Source organism: Neofelis nebulosa, chromosome 6 (assembly GCF_028018385.1).
Source record: "Neofelis nebulosa isolate mNeoNeb1 chromosome 6, mNeoNeb1.pri, whole genome shotgun sequence".
Classification (NCBI taxonomy): Eukaryota; Metazoa; Chordata; class Mammalia; order Carnivora; family Felidae; genus Neofelis; species Neofelis nebulosa.
In genome coordinates, this window is record NC_080787.1 from 20,142,859 (window position 1) to 20,158,406 (window position 15,548).

General features: G+C 37.9%; 1 long non-coding RNA gene across 1 annotated transcript; it reads right to left on the minus strand.

Annotated features, from left to right (window-relative positions):
• Window positions 1-1,105: 1,105 nt before the first annotated feature.
• On the minus strand, window positions 1,106-14,804 carry LOC131513414 (uncharacterized). The gene is made up of 3 exons (XR_009262571.1): window positions 14,405-14,804; window positions 12,417-12,578; window positions 1,106-1,735 (listed from the first exon to the last, which is right to left on the minus strand). It is a non-coding gene; the product is annotated as an uncharacterized LOC131513414 (long non-coding RNA).
• Window positions 14,805-15,548: the final 744 nt, after the last annotated feature.

Genomic DNA, 15,548 nt, shown 5'->3' on the forward strand with positions numbered 1-15,548 from the left:
TTTTGCTTCCTCTGTTTCTCATAATTTGTATATTAATGTACCTGACAATACCATCTGAAATAATCATCACCTTAGTGGGGGCGTCACTAACCGTTTCTGCCTCTCTCTGCTCTCCATTGCCTTTCATCTTCAGTGTCTTAGCTTATCATTAAGATAAAAAGATAATGGATTAATCTAGCCTTGAAAGATATCAGGAAAACAAACAAATTGGAAAATGTTTGATCTCATGAATAAGCAAATACATGCAAAATAAAAGAACGATTGGGAGCTATTTTGCCTGTTAAATTAGTGACTTATTTTTATATTTTTTTAATGTTTATTTATTTTTCAGAGAGAGAGAGAGAGAGAGAGAGCAAGCACCCAGGAGAGAGGCAGAGAGAGAGGGGGGGACAGAGAATCCAAAGTAAGCTCCTCACTGTCAGTACAGAGCCAGACGTGGGGCTCAAACCCATGCACCATGAGACCTGAGCCAAAGTCTGAGGCTTAACCGAATGAGCCACCCAGGCACCTCAGTGATTTATTTTTAAATGACAGCACCTGCTGAGGATAAACCTTGTAAACTCTTTCTCACACACTATTGTTGATATTGTCACATCTTTTGAAGAAAGCCCTTTGACAGTGTGAGTCAGTGATGTTAAAAAAATCTTCATTCCTGTATATCATCCTACAGGAAATTTGTTCTATAGGAATTGCCAGGGATATTGACCATGAATTCACATGGAATGCTTACTCCAGAATTATTTATAAAAGCAAAACATGAAAACAACCTCAACGTCCAAATGGAAACAAGACAAGTAAATTACAGCACATTCATTGGGCAGCGTATTAAATATGGAGTGAAATTAAGCTCATGAAAACCTTTCAGCAAGAAAAATATAAGAATGGCACGTTAAGTGAAAAGCACACAGCGAAATTTTACACACATAGAAAAATCTATTAAAATCGTATGCAAGTCAAAGAAAGATACTAGAAAGTAATATTTAAAAACAAAAACAACGGGGGCACCTGGCTGGCTCAGTGTGTGAAGCATGTGACTCCTGATCTCTGGGTGGTGAGTTCAAACCCCACATTGGATGTTGGGATTACTTAGAAACAAAATCTTAAAAAAAGATGAAAACAATGATTTATTTGGGTACTAGGATATAGATGATCTTTTCTACGGCACCCATGCTCCATGTATGTATACATTTTACAAGTTATTCATACGATGTTAAGGTGCTGCAGAAGCATTCAGTTTCCAGCAGCCCAAGAAAGAGCCTGGGTCGTGCTCCTAAGGAGCTCTGAGGCCTGAGCACACAGAGTGCTTCTCGGCCTCAAGTTTCTTCTCTACAAAATGAAAAACAGAGCAAAGCGACCCTGTGAATTTTCCAGCTCGAAAAGTCTATGATTTCACAAAAGCATAGGCCAAATGAGGTGGAGTGCCAACCTGGGTCCCTGTTTTCCTGTTTTCTTTGGGGACTGGTGGACAATGGAAGATATTTCAACAAATTCAAATCCGTGTCGTTGAAATAACAGACCTAAACGTGTGTGTACATCAGCTTGTGTCTTCCTTTCCTCCTGCAGGAACAGTTAGCTGAGAACCACACTTGAGAACAACATTTCTTGGGGGTGTTTTAAGACTACTGCCGGCGTTATGCATCCATCTAGTGGTTTCTATGATTACGTGTTTCTGCGCTCTTTTTTTTCTGATTTGGTTATCAAAGCGCGGACATTGTCAGGACGATACGTAGAAGTTCTGTGCACAAAACGGTAAAAAAAAATACCGGGCATCATGAGTTTTAAATACTAAAAATAGGGGCCATGTTTGACTACCAATTCGCAAGGCCTTGATTCTGTGGAGTTGTAACACAAATTTGGGTTTTCACGCATGACTTAATTTATTCAAGAGATGGTTCCGTTCCAACCAATTTCGAATGTCATGGGTGTCCGCCGACTAAAAAATAAAATAGGAATGTTACCTCGAGGAGTTTACAATTTGAGGAGGGGTGTAGAAGGACACTAACGAAGCCAACAAATAGATAAAGAAACAAAAAACATCTATGATAAGTGTGAATAGAAGGTGTTAGGTGCCGCAAAAAGACTACTAAAAAAGGACTCTCCTTTTTTTTCTGAAGTTTTTATTTAAATTCTATTAGTTAACACACGGCGTGGTGTTACTTCCAAGCGCACCATGTAAGTGATTTGACATTTCCATACGGCACCTGGTGCTCATCACGACAAGTGCCCTCCTCCCTCTCGGTCCCCTGTTTCACCCACCCCCCACCCCTCGTCCCTGGTCACCATCAGTTTGTTTTCTAGAGCTAAGAATGTCTTTCTCGGTTTGCCCCTTCCGCTCTCATTTTTTTTCCCTTTGCTCACTTGTTTTGCTTCTTAAATTCCACGTAGGAGTGAAATCATATGGTATCTTCCCTTCTCTGACTTATTTGGCTTCGGATAATACTCTCTAGTCGATCCGTGTCGTGGCAAATGGCAAGATTTCATCCTTTTTGTGGCTGAACGATATTCTATTTTACATATATATTTATATGCATATGTATTTAGATATGTATGTGTATGTGTGTATGTGTGTGTGTGTGTATGTGTGTGTGTGTGTGTGTGTATACACCACATCTTCTTTTTTTTTTTTTTTTTTTTTAAATTTTTTTTTTTTTCAACGTTTTTTATTTATTTTTGGGACAGAGAGAGACAGAGCATGAACGGGGGAGGGGCACAGAGAGAGGGAGACACAGAATCGGAAACAGGCTCCAGGCTCCGAGCCATCAGCCCAGAGCCCGACGCGGGGCTCGAACTCACGGACCGCGAGATCGTGACCTGGCTGAAGTCGGACGCTTAACCGACTGCGCCACCCAGGCGCCCCATACACCACATCTTCTTAATCCACACATCAGATAATGGACATTTGGGCTGCTTCCCCATCTTGGCTATTGTACATAATGTTATAACGAACATAGGGATACTTATATCTTTTTGAGTTAGTGTTCTCATATTCTTTGGGTAAATGTCCAGTAGTGTAATTGCTGGATCATAGGATAGTTCTGGTTTTAACTTTTTGAAGAACATCCATACTGTCTTCCAGCGTGGCTGCACCGGTTTACATTCAGTGCAAGAGGGTTCCTTTTTTTTCTCCACGTCCTCACCGACACCTGCTGTTTCCTGTGTTGCTGATTTTAGCCATTCTGACGGGTGTGAGGTGATAACTCATGGTAGTTTTGATTTGTATTTCCCTGACGATCAGTGATGTTGAGCATCTTCCCATATGTGTGTTGGTCGTCTGTACGTCTTCTTTGGAAAAATGTCTATTCATGGCTTCTGCCCATTTTTAGTTGGATCATTTGTTTTTTGGGGTATTGAGTTGTTCTTTATATATTTTGGATACTAACCCTTCAATGGATATGTCATTCATAAATACGTTCTTTCATTCAGTAGGTTGTCTTTTAGTTTTGTTGATTGTTTCCTTTGCTGCACAGAAACCTTTTATTTTGATGTAGTTTAAATGGTTTATTTTTGCTTTTGTTTCCCTTGCCTCAGGAGACACATCTAGAAAGAAGTTTCTATGGACCATGTCAAAGAGCTTACTGCCTATGCTCTTCTCTAGGATTTTTATGGTTTCAGGAAAAGGACCCTAGTTTAGACTGCACGGTTAGGGGGTGCTGTCTCTGAATAAATGACCACCATTACTGAGAGAATGAGGGAGAGAGGGAGCCAGCCAGATAGAGGTGGCAGAAAAGATCCACAGACGGAAAGCAAGCAAGCACAGACACTCCTAGGGGCGATAACTGACTTTGTTATCTCCCAAATAAGCCATCACTTCTTTAATGATAAAAAAAAACCTCATGTATTAGAATATAGTAAAAGTAGATTCAATATATATTTTGGTCTGTTTTTATGCTCCATCGTCTTGCTCACTTATAGGGATATGTATTTGCCAATAATAACAATTTTAATTATTCTTAATAATATTTGGCAGGGATAGGCACCTCTCATTATTCTTTCTTCAGAATCTACTTGGTTATTTTTCCACTACACTTAAAATTAGTTCATACAACTGCAAAAGTAATTTCCTCTGGTGTTTCTATTGAGATCACATCAAACTTATGATTTAATTTTGAGGAAATTGAACTTTACACTATTGAATCATCCTACCCACGAATAGAGTACATCTCTCCATTCGGACAGGTATTGTTTTTAATTATTCAGTAGTATTTGAAAGATTTCTTTATAAAGATCTACTACATTTCTTATTCTCTTTATTTCTTGCAATTTTACAGGCATTACAGTGATTTTTCTAATAGATTGTCTAACTGATTTCTTGTATAAGTAGTTAATTGATTTTAATATGAACTTCATAGCTTATGTAAGTTCATTTATTGTTTTTAGGGTTTCCAGATAGACAAATCATAGAATCTATAAATGTCAATATGTTTCCTTCATCTCCTCCTAGTTTTTACTTCTCATTTCTTTTTTCTGCCTAAATGTACTTATTCTTCAGAACAGCATTAAACAATGGTGATGATTCGGGACACTCATATGTTTGTGTCGAACGTATCTATCTAAGGGCATCTTGCTGGCTCAGTCCATACAGCAGGTGGCTCTTGATATGAAGACTGTAAGGTTCAAACCCCCACCTTGGGTATAAAGATTACTTAGCCAATACCGTCATAGAATGTAGGAAAATGACACAATGAATTTTCATGTTGGTAACACTGTGGTAAAGTTTGGAGCTATCCCTGGTACAAACCCCACTTGGTTGTGGTTTGTATTCTTTAAAGATGGACCTTGACCTTATTAACTACTATTTTATTTATGACTTTTTTTAAGTGTATTCATTTTTGAGAGAGAGAGAGAGAGAGCATGAGTGGGAGAGGGGCAGAGAGAGAGGGACAGAGGATCTGAAGCAGGTTCTGCACTGACAGAAGGGAGCTCATGTGGGACTCAAAACCACAAACTGTGAGATCATGACCTGAGCCACAGTTGGACGCTTACCTGGCTGAGCCACCCAGGCGCCCCTTATTTATGACTTTCATCTTGCTTTCATAAGGTATATCTGTTATCAGTGATAAGCTAGTTTCAAAAAACTTAGACAAAAAAGTTTTTCCTCAATGCTATGAAATAGTTTAATGATGTGAAAATTGTATGTCCTCCAAATTTTGGTAGAATTCAACTCCAAAACTAACGGGGCTTGAAACATTTTTGTTGGAAAGCTGACTCGTTAACAACTTCGAAAGGTTTTAACCTGTGGTAACCGGCCTGTCTTCATTTTCTAACATTCCTAGGATCAGTCTTGGTGGTTGTGTTATTATAGAAAATAATCAATTTATCCAGACTTCCAAATTTATTTTCACAGAGTGAGACAAAACTTTTATGTTTCAATTTCTTTACTATTTGTGGTTATTTCTCACTATCAGTTTTTTTTGCATGTGTATTCCTTCTTTTATAGGTAGCGTTTTTTTTTCTCTTTCAAAAAGCTAGTTTTTCGTTCATTTTTTTCCATGACATTGCTGTTTTCTAATTGACTGATTTCCACTTTCACCTTTGTAACTTCTCTATATTGTTTCCTGCTGGTTTGTACTGTTTTTCTAATTTCTTGAGGCTAAGTAGAATTGTTGTGTGCTTAACAGATTTATCATTATCGTGTAAGCTTGAAGAACTTTCTTTAATATTTTCTGTTAAGCGCTAGTGACATAATGCTCTCCACTTTTAACTGAAAATGTCTTAAACTTTATTCTTGAAGTATAATTTTTCTGGATACAGAATTCCAGGTTGAAAATTTTCTTCTTTCAACTCTTTAAAGATGCCAGTTCTTGGGGCATCTGGGTGGCTCAGATGGTTAAGTGGTCAACTTTGGCTCGGGTCATGATCTCACAGTGTGTGAGTTCCAGCCCCGCATCGGGCCCTGTGTTGACAGCTCTGAGCCTGGAGCTTGCTTCAGATTCTCTCTCTCTCTCTCTCTCTCTGCCCCTCTCCCACTTGCTTGCTCTTTGTCTCTCAAAAAAATGAATAAATGTTAAAAAGATTAAAAAAATAAAGATGCCAGTTTTTGGTAGGCTGTCTCATACTGTTTTTAATGAGAAGTTAATAGTCATTCTTACCTTTGGAAACATTTCAGCCATTATAATGTTTCTGATTTTTTTCTCTACCTTCAACTCTCTCTATGTTCTTCTGTGGCTTTAGTTATACATATGTTTTATGCTTGATATGTCTCATGGGTCACTTCATTTGTAAATCTTTTTCTGTGTTCAAATTTAGATTTTCTGTTCCCCTCCATTAAACTTACTGTTCCCTCCTGTATTTTCCTATCTGCTGTTCAACTCACCTAGTGAATATCTCATTTCCGATTTGTTTTTCGTTCCAGATGTTCCATGAATTAAATTTTTATGGTTTTGATTTCTCTGCTGAAATTTCCTCTCTCTTCCCTCAGTGTGTTTATGCTTTCCTTTTAATCCTCAAACCGATTTATAATACTCTTTGGAAGTTTTTATTCATAATTCCACCATCTGAGTCATCTCAGATCTGTTTCTGTTGACTTGTTTTGCTCCTGGTTATGGGTCACATTTTCTTGCTTCTTTGTATGTCTAGTGACCCTGTATTGCACGTTCGATAATGAAGCCGCTATGCTGCGTAGAGTCCGGATTGTGTTTCATCCCTTTAAATAACGTTGAGCTTTATTCTGACAGGCAGTTAATTGACTGATGAATGAACGTGACTTTGGCTTCACTAAGATGGCTCTAGCATGGCACTTACTCTATGGTTAGTCTAGCCCTACTGTGTGTGTGTGTTTTTTAAAACAATCCAATGATTTTAGTACATTTATAGAATGTGTCACCACCACCACAGTCCAATTTAAGAACATTTTCATCATCCCCACATGCTCCTTTGTGCCATTTACAGTTAATTAAAGTTTCTATCTTCAGTCCTAGGCAGACACTGACCTGCTTTCTGACTATAAATTTGCCTTTACTAGACATTGCATATAAATCCAATGGTTTTTGTATCTGGCATCTTTCACTTAGCGTATTTTTAGCTTCGGACATTTTATAGCGTGCATCAACAATTCGTTCCTTTTAATTGCTGAATGCACCACTTCCCTGTATCCATTTAGGCTTATTCAGTCACCAACTGATGGACGTTTAGATTGTTTCTTTCTTTCTTTTTTTTTTTTTTTTTTTGGCTATTATAAATAACGCTGCTGTGAACATTCATGTACAAGTCTTTATGAAGACCTATGTCTTTACTGGTCTTGGGTAGATTTCTAGAAGTGGATTTGCTAGGTTGAATGGTAAATTTACGTTTAACCCTTTAAGAAACTGCCAAAATGTTACCTGAAGTAGTTGTACCATTTTCATTCCCACAAGAATACATGAGGTTTCCTGGTTCTCCACATCTTCGTCAACACTTAGTAGTATCTGACTTCTTACCACAGTCGTTTCAGTGTGTATGTAGTGCTAGGTCACTATTGTTTTTTGGTTTTGTTTGGTTTTCTTAATGTTTATTTATTTTGAGAAAGAGAGAGTGAGCAGGGGAGGGGAAGAGAGAGAGGGAGACACAGAATCTGAAGCAGACTCCAGGCTCCGAGCCCTCAGCACAGAGACCGATGCGGGGCTCGAATCCATGAACCGCGAGATCACGACCTGAGCCAGAGTCGGAAGCCCAACCGACTGAGCCACCCAGGCGTCCCTAGATCGCTATTGTTTTAACACACATTCCCCTAACGGCTAATGATAGTGAGCAAATTTCCATGTACTTATTAGCCATTCATCTATCTTTGTCAAATAAAATATGCATTCGAACATTGTGCTCACTCTTTAGTTCAGTTGTTAGCCCTACTTTTTTTTTTTAGTTATTATTTTAATTCCAGTTAGTTAACATACAGTGTAATATTAGTTTCAGGTGGACCGTATAGTGATTCAACACTTCCATACAACACCTGGGGCTCGTCATGACCTCCCTCACCTAGTGAACCTCATAACCCCAAACTCCTACCCTCTGGTAACCAAAAGCTTGTTCTATAAAGTTATGAGTCTGTTTCTTGGTTTGTCTCTTTCTCTATCTTTCTCCCTTTTTCATTTTCTCCCTTTGCTCATTTGTTTTGGTTCTTAAATTCCACATATGAGTGAAATCATATAGTATTTGTCTTGCTCTGACTTATTTCACTTAGCATCATACTCTCTAGCCCCACAAATTACAGCTGTCTTAGAAGCCCTGATCTCTTGACATCTGTTTCCTCCACTAAGCAAAACCACTGCTCTCAATCTGGGTGAACTTCCTTGTCCTATAGTTTGGAAAGTGCCCCAGGCAGAAAGCTGAAGTGAATATAGGAGATATCTACATTCATGTGTTTTCCTTCTTTTAAGAACAGAAGACCTGCCTGGTATATGGTCTGACGTCTGAAAACAGCTAGCTCATATCTTTTGTCTTTTAGGTAGTTAAATCCAATAGCTGTTATATGGTCATGTCCATAACCAAAAGTTCCATCTTTATTTAAGAATGTTTATGTATTTACTTTGGGAGGGGAGGGGCAGAGAGAGGGAGAATCCCAAGCAGGCTCCTTGCTGTCAGTGGGGAGCCTGACGTGGGGCTCAATCTCACAAACGGTGAGATCACACCCTGAGCCCAGATCAAGAGTTGGATGCTTAACGGACTGAGTCACCAGGCACCCCAGAAGTTGCTTGTTTTTTAACACCCAAATGGTTATCTCAGAAATTTTACTTTAAATGTACGTGTGTGTGTATTTATTTATTTAAACTATTTATTTATTTAATAAATATTTATTTATTAAATATTTATTTATTTATATAAATAATTTATTTAATAATTTATTTAATAAATAAACTATTTTATTTATTTAAATTATTTATTTATTTAAACACACCTTAAACTAGTCTGAAGTTTTATAAAAACATTTTGAAGACCTCAACTGCTTTTCATTTTCAAACAAATAATGCTTTCTCCTGGGGAGATTTTTAATGTTTCCATAAAACAATAATACATGTCATTTTCCAGCTGAAGTTTTCACTGTTCTGGGACAACTAAGTAATGACTTACAAAAGCTTGGGTTTTTTTTAGGTGAAGTTTAAACTTATGAATCTGGATTGTTTTTGTTTTGTTTTCTATTCTAACTGCTTCATAGAAACAGAAAATGCACGCTAAAAAAAAAACCTCTCTCTGAGAAAGCAGATTGATGCACAAAAGGGCTGCAGTTCACATTTAAGAGGCTATTAAAAAGGAAAATAGAAGAAACCATCAGTAGCCTCATTGATCTAATCATAATGAAATTAAAATGTAAATATAGTCTGCCAGAATGGGATTATTTGTGAATGCCACATTAACAGATGGCAATGACTACAGATCAAAATACACTTCGTGTGCGGGTCTGGAATAGTGGAATGCAGAGAAGTGTGTTTGAGTCTGTACTTAGTGCGATGGATAAGGACATTTTTTTTTTTTAACGTTTGTGCCAGATGTCACTACAGGGATTCATATCTAAACATTTTGCAGCTAACGTCCTAGAAAATCCCAGATCAGCCCACAAAGTGGAGACAAGTCAGTCAAATTCTCAATACAAAGGCTTTGAGAGATTCCAAATTAGGATCTCGGCTAAAAAGACTTTGCCTATCCTCTCTTGAAGCCAAACAAGAAAGACAATTCATGTCATTTCAACTGTCTGCAAGAAAAAATGACCTGATGGAATCCTAACTGTCCCATTTACATTCTGACAAATAACTCACCCTACCCACAAAGACTAGATATCTATGTATGTATCCATTTTTTTTTTTTTAATTTTTTTTTTTTTTAACATTTTTTTATTTATTTTTGGGACAGAGAGAGACAGAGCATGAACGGGGGAGGGGCAGAGAGAGAGGGAGACACAGAATCGGAAACAGGCTCCAGGCTCCGAGCCATCAGCCCAGAGCCTGACGCGGGGCTCGAACTCACGGACCGCGAGATCGTGACCTGGCTGAAGTCGGACGCTTAACCGACTGCGCCACCCAGGCGCCCCTGTATGTATCCATTTTATTTATCATCTATCCGTCAATGCGTTCATATCAATAACATGATTTACTCTAGCATTTCTGCCACTGTAATTTGTTAAAGCCGTTTGAGTTAATAACTTGAAATTCTTTATCCTTTATTTTTATTAGGGATTTATATTTCAAACTTTTTTTCATTCACATGGAAAAATATAAGCATAGATTCTACCCTTTGTTTCGTATCTCTAATCTCAAGGGGCGGGACAAATTATTAAGATACAGTTAGTTTCGATTCATATCCCTATATAGGAAATGTGTACTGTAATATAATTTTGAGTAGTGGCGACTAGACAGGGTCCAAAAATGAGTTGAAATCACTGTCCAATGATTAAATGATCATATCTTGTAAATGTGAAACATGATGAAAGGTGGCAAAAAAGATTAGGAATCAGGAAATCTGAATTCTAATCCAAGCAGGACAAGATTAAATTAAGTGATTAAATCTTCGTTATCTCCATTATGCTTTTCATCTAAAACTAAGGGCTTTTATCGGGAAGATCACTGTGGAACACATCTCCAAGAACTTCATTTTATGGCTTGCAACCCAGACGTTTGCACAGAATATTTAATAAGCACAAGAGGGTGCCAAAGCCAGCCCCGGAAGAGCCACACCTTTCAATACGCCTTTCCTTCTCTCTCTTTCCCTCATTCTTTTTTCTCAGTGTGCTTTCTGAGCACGTAATGTATCTGATTGCTCCTGCAGAGGGCATTAAGATCAGTTCAAACCACAGCTTTGTTTTACCATTATTTATGAATCCACTAATTCTCAAGTTTTTCTGCTTTCCACAATGATTACAACTAGACTTGGTAGGCTTGTAACATTTCTTGTGTTTTCCTTTGGTTTAAAACTTGTCTGGAATTAAAAAAAAAAAAACATTTCTCTTAGCTGTTCTTGTTGAAAGCACATTTTCTTTGTAATACAGAAATCTTCCCTATTTGATGCTGGGGACAGTTACTATATATATATATATATATATATATATATATATATATACACACACACACATTCAATATAATATAATATAATAGATAATATTATATTGCAGTTTGGTCTCTAGCATGATTCTTGTATCTCCACTTTCAAAAAATCAGATGATGCACACCCTTTCCTGAGTTACTCGGGAGGGTCACCATTTGAGCTGACACCACATCCCTGCAGGAAGCATTCACACAGTGTCACTCTCATTAGTAATCGCATAGAGTTTCTAATATTAGTAATGACATCTTCGCGTACAGCACTGTCTGTTTCGTTAGATGATTCTAATACACGTCTTCACTGACTCTGCCTCTCAAAGCTCTTCTGAAGGGGGCATGGTGGGCACTCCTCTTTAAGAAGAAAGAAAAGGAAGATCAAAGAGAGTGAACCACAGCGACTACAAGTAATGGGATTGAGGGGAGAACCCACGTTCTACAGCCCCTGGTTCAGGACTCAGTCCAGGGGGGCATCTTGCCTCTCTGAAGAAACAGCCATTTCCTTCAGCCCTGAATGACAGTGAAAATCTCACTGGACATCTCCATGAAAATACCTTGTTTCATATTAACTCACACGCGATCAGAACTCTTGCTCCTAGTTGGAAGAATGATAGATCTCAGAGTTGCCAATGATCTGCTAGCCTTCTGATTGGTATACTGATTGTGCTGTCTTTTTACTTCACATCCCTGAGGCGTGACGTGAGGAAGCCATTTCAGAGAGTGATTTATATATATATATATATATATATATATATATATATATATATGTGTGTGTGTGTGTATACATACACATATATATATACATATATATGTATATATATGTGTGTGTGTGTATATATATTCTTTTGGCTTTTATTATTATTTACATAAAAGGCAAATTTCAGAGAATGGGAGGGAATGGTATTCCAATGTGATCCGATTTCCCTTTGACTTCCCTCCATGATAAGGTCCTAAAAACAGATGTCCAAATTTCCAAATACCTGCTTTAATCTGCATTTGACATTGTTTTTCTCTTTTGCATGGTTTCCGATTGTTAATACAGGAAGTGCTTGAGTTTGGGGCCCCATGTATGGGCTAATTCCCAAATCTTAAGGAGTTGAGAATAAATGACAAAATAATTGGATTATTATTCTGGGAATAATAACATGGGGATTATTATCTGGGGAATCAAGTTTTGGGAGAAGAGCTGTGAGGTATTCCATCGTTTCTATATCTTGGTTTTCAATCTCGATCATAATCTCAGTCTTTTGGCAGGTAAAAAAGCAGCTTTTCTTTTTGCCAAGCTGTCTGGCAAAATACGTTATCGTTATCCAAAGAGAAGAAAAGGATTTTAAGGTGAGTCATCAAGATGTGAGCTCCCATGTTTTATGATATGAGAGGAACCAAATCTGCACTTTGACAAATATAAGCTCTTACCTTAACACACTGGGGTTAGCACAACGGCATCCAAAATAATATTCACATTTTCACATATTGACTTTAGTGAGGGAGTGCTTTGGCATTGGGGTATATTTTTGTTGGCTCGAGAATCTTCTGGAAGTCCCCAAATACTTTCTTTTGGATTACCTCAGTTCTTTTCTGCAATAACAGATTGGAGAAAGCTCACAAGCCAAGCTAAACATATGTACAATCAGAATCATAAAGTGGTCCGTACATTTGGAGTATCGGCTAGTACCCTGACATATCTTTGTTGGCCAGTGAATCTCACCAAACTGCCATCATCGCTTTTACTGATGTGTAGCCAATGGAGTCATATGTTGTTTGCACCTATATGTGATATAGTCTTTATTTGGGATTAAATAGCATTTACAAGAAGAAGGAGAGATGGAGAAGGAGGAGGAGGAGGAGGAGGAGGAGGAGGAGGAGGAGGAGGAGGGAAAGAGGAGAGAGGGGGAGAAAGGAGGAAGAGGAAAAGAAGAAGCTTTGTTGCAAATGAAAACAAAGATACGTTCATGTATTTGATTATTAATCTCTTATGTAAATTTCCGACATTGTGGAGGAAGATCTGAAGTAATTGAGAAGGAAAAGAATGTGAGAACGCTTCCAGTAGACTTAAGCCCAGAGTGTGGCCTCGCACTGTTTCATATTAGAAAATGGAAATTGTCATGGATGGAAATTATATGGTTGTTTATGAAGTACAGGAAACACTGAAGATCTTTCTCATGTCTTCATATTAAAACATTTATTTATAATTATTTGTTAAGAAATTTAAAGAACCATAGTCATCTGGAGAAGCTGACAATTAGAGCAAATCTGTAGGTGATTATTAAATACCTAGCACAAACAGAGACATTTTTCTCTCGGAAAATATTGAGCGCTTATAATTATAGTTTACAAGAATAAAAGCCTCTTTCTTCTTTGTAGATGAAGATTCAAGTTTGTGAATCACTGCGAGTGTATATGCCAAGAGAATAACTGAATTTATCTTAATTTTAAACACATATGTTCAGCTTATCCAATGGTGGCCTGGTAGCTGGGAGAGAATTTTGATAAAGAACAAGGGAGATAAATATGCATTGAAATAGGCTCAATTTTTCTGGGACCTTGGACAAATATTTATCCATTTTAAGCCTCAGTTTCCTTAACTGAAGAAGTATGCAAACCCCATGGTGCTTAAAAAAAGAAAAAGAAAAATGAAAAAAAAAAACATGTAAAGTGTAAAACATGTAAAGTGCCTTGCATACAGTACTTTTCATTTTAATATTTATTTATTATTTCAAAAATGCTATTCAATAATTTGAATGTATATTGGTGTTGATATAAAACTTACTGAACGTCTACATGTTCAATTTCATAGAAATTTCCAGTCCTTTTAAAGAAAATTCATGTGATATCTTTTGAGCTTTCTTTTTTTTTTTAATTTTATTTTTAAATGTTTTTAAACTTGTTTTTTTAACATTTATTTATGAGAGACAGAGAGAGAGCACTTAAGCGGGAGAGGAGCAAAGACAGAGGAAGACACAGAATTCGAAACAGGCTCCAGGCTCCGAGCTGTTAGCACAGAGCCCGATGCGGAGCTTGAACCCACAAACCATGAGATTGTGACCTGAGCAGAAGTCAGATGCTTAACCAACTGAGACACCCAGGCGCCCCTATTGAGCTTTCTGTTTTGTCTTTAATCTTAATTTTTATTCTATTACATAACTTGTACAAAAATATTTTTTCCTTGGAAGTATTAAAACATTACTTGTACGTGACCACTGTTCTGAGAAAAAGCTAACATCCTTTCTAAATTTCTATTTAAATTTTGGTTTTGTTCACTTGTTTTGCAAGAATACATTTCCTCTTTCTAAAGCATTAAAACATTGCTTGTTAGCAATGCTGTTAAGGGAGGCACTCAATCATCACCATGGTGGGACAAGAATAACAGTAACATTAAAAGCAGCAACAAGAGTAATGCTGACCTGGCTGCCCCATCCTTTCCAGACTTACTCCCCCAGAGGATGTGAAAGAAAGATGTGTTACCTACGTGGTGGGGACAGCACTGGTCCACATTTTTAAGTCAAGTGGAGCCCGTCTCTTAAAAGGTTACGAGATTGAGGAACCGGTCTTTTAACTCCCTTCTCTGGCTCTGACCATTATGAGGTTATGAAGAACTAAACGCTCTTGCAGAATGTCCCCAAGGCTTGGACTGAAAGGGAGAGGGGACATGCAGGGGGTAAAAGTGATGGGAGCAGGACCTCAGCAAGCCTGTTTGCTTGTGGACCTAAGCCATCGGCTCCATTATAGCCTTCATCCATCATAAAACTGACATTTTTGTCCCTGTCTACATATTAATTTGTTCTTGACTTGCTGGGCCCATAAAACCCGATGAATGCCCACCCCCCAATGCCTTTGCCATGATCCCCAGCTCTTCAGCTATGAGTTGTATCATTCCATGACTTTTCTTGTGCTTCTACGTAAAGACATATGACTCCAGGGGTGCCTGGGTGGCTCAGTCGGTTAAGCGTCCGACTTCAGCTCAGATCATGATCTCACGGTTCATGAGTTCAAGCCCCACGTCACGCTCTGTGCGGACAGCTCAGAGCCTGGAGCCTGCTTCAGATTCTGTGTCTCCCTCTCTCTCTCTCTGCCTCTCCCTCTCTCTCTCTCTCTCAAAAATGAACAAACATTATTATTATTTTTTTTAAAGACATGTGACTCCAAACATCTGTACTCCGTTTGGTTATATCTTTTTATATTTTACATATAAACCGTACCTATTATATGAGTTTTCCTGCTACTGGTTACTTTTATCTCAAGCTAGGCCCTGGAGATCTATCCCTCTGTTTAATACTTTCCTTTTTAATCATGCTTAGCATTTCAGAGAAGGAATATGCCCTGGTTTATTCAACATTATTCCGTCGAAGGAGAGTTAGGTTTTTTATAATTTCTCAACATAGAAAAAAACCCCCAAACAATCACACATTATTTTGGTTCCCGTTTGTCTATGTGTTTCCCTCTGTGTTCCTCCGTATTGAGCATTGATTCAGAGAGGGAGGGACACAGACTGCATTTTGGGTTTTAGTGAAAACTGCTAAATTGTTCTTCTCGATGGCTGCATCAACT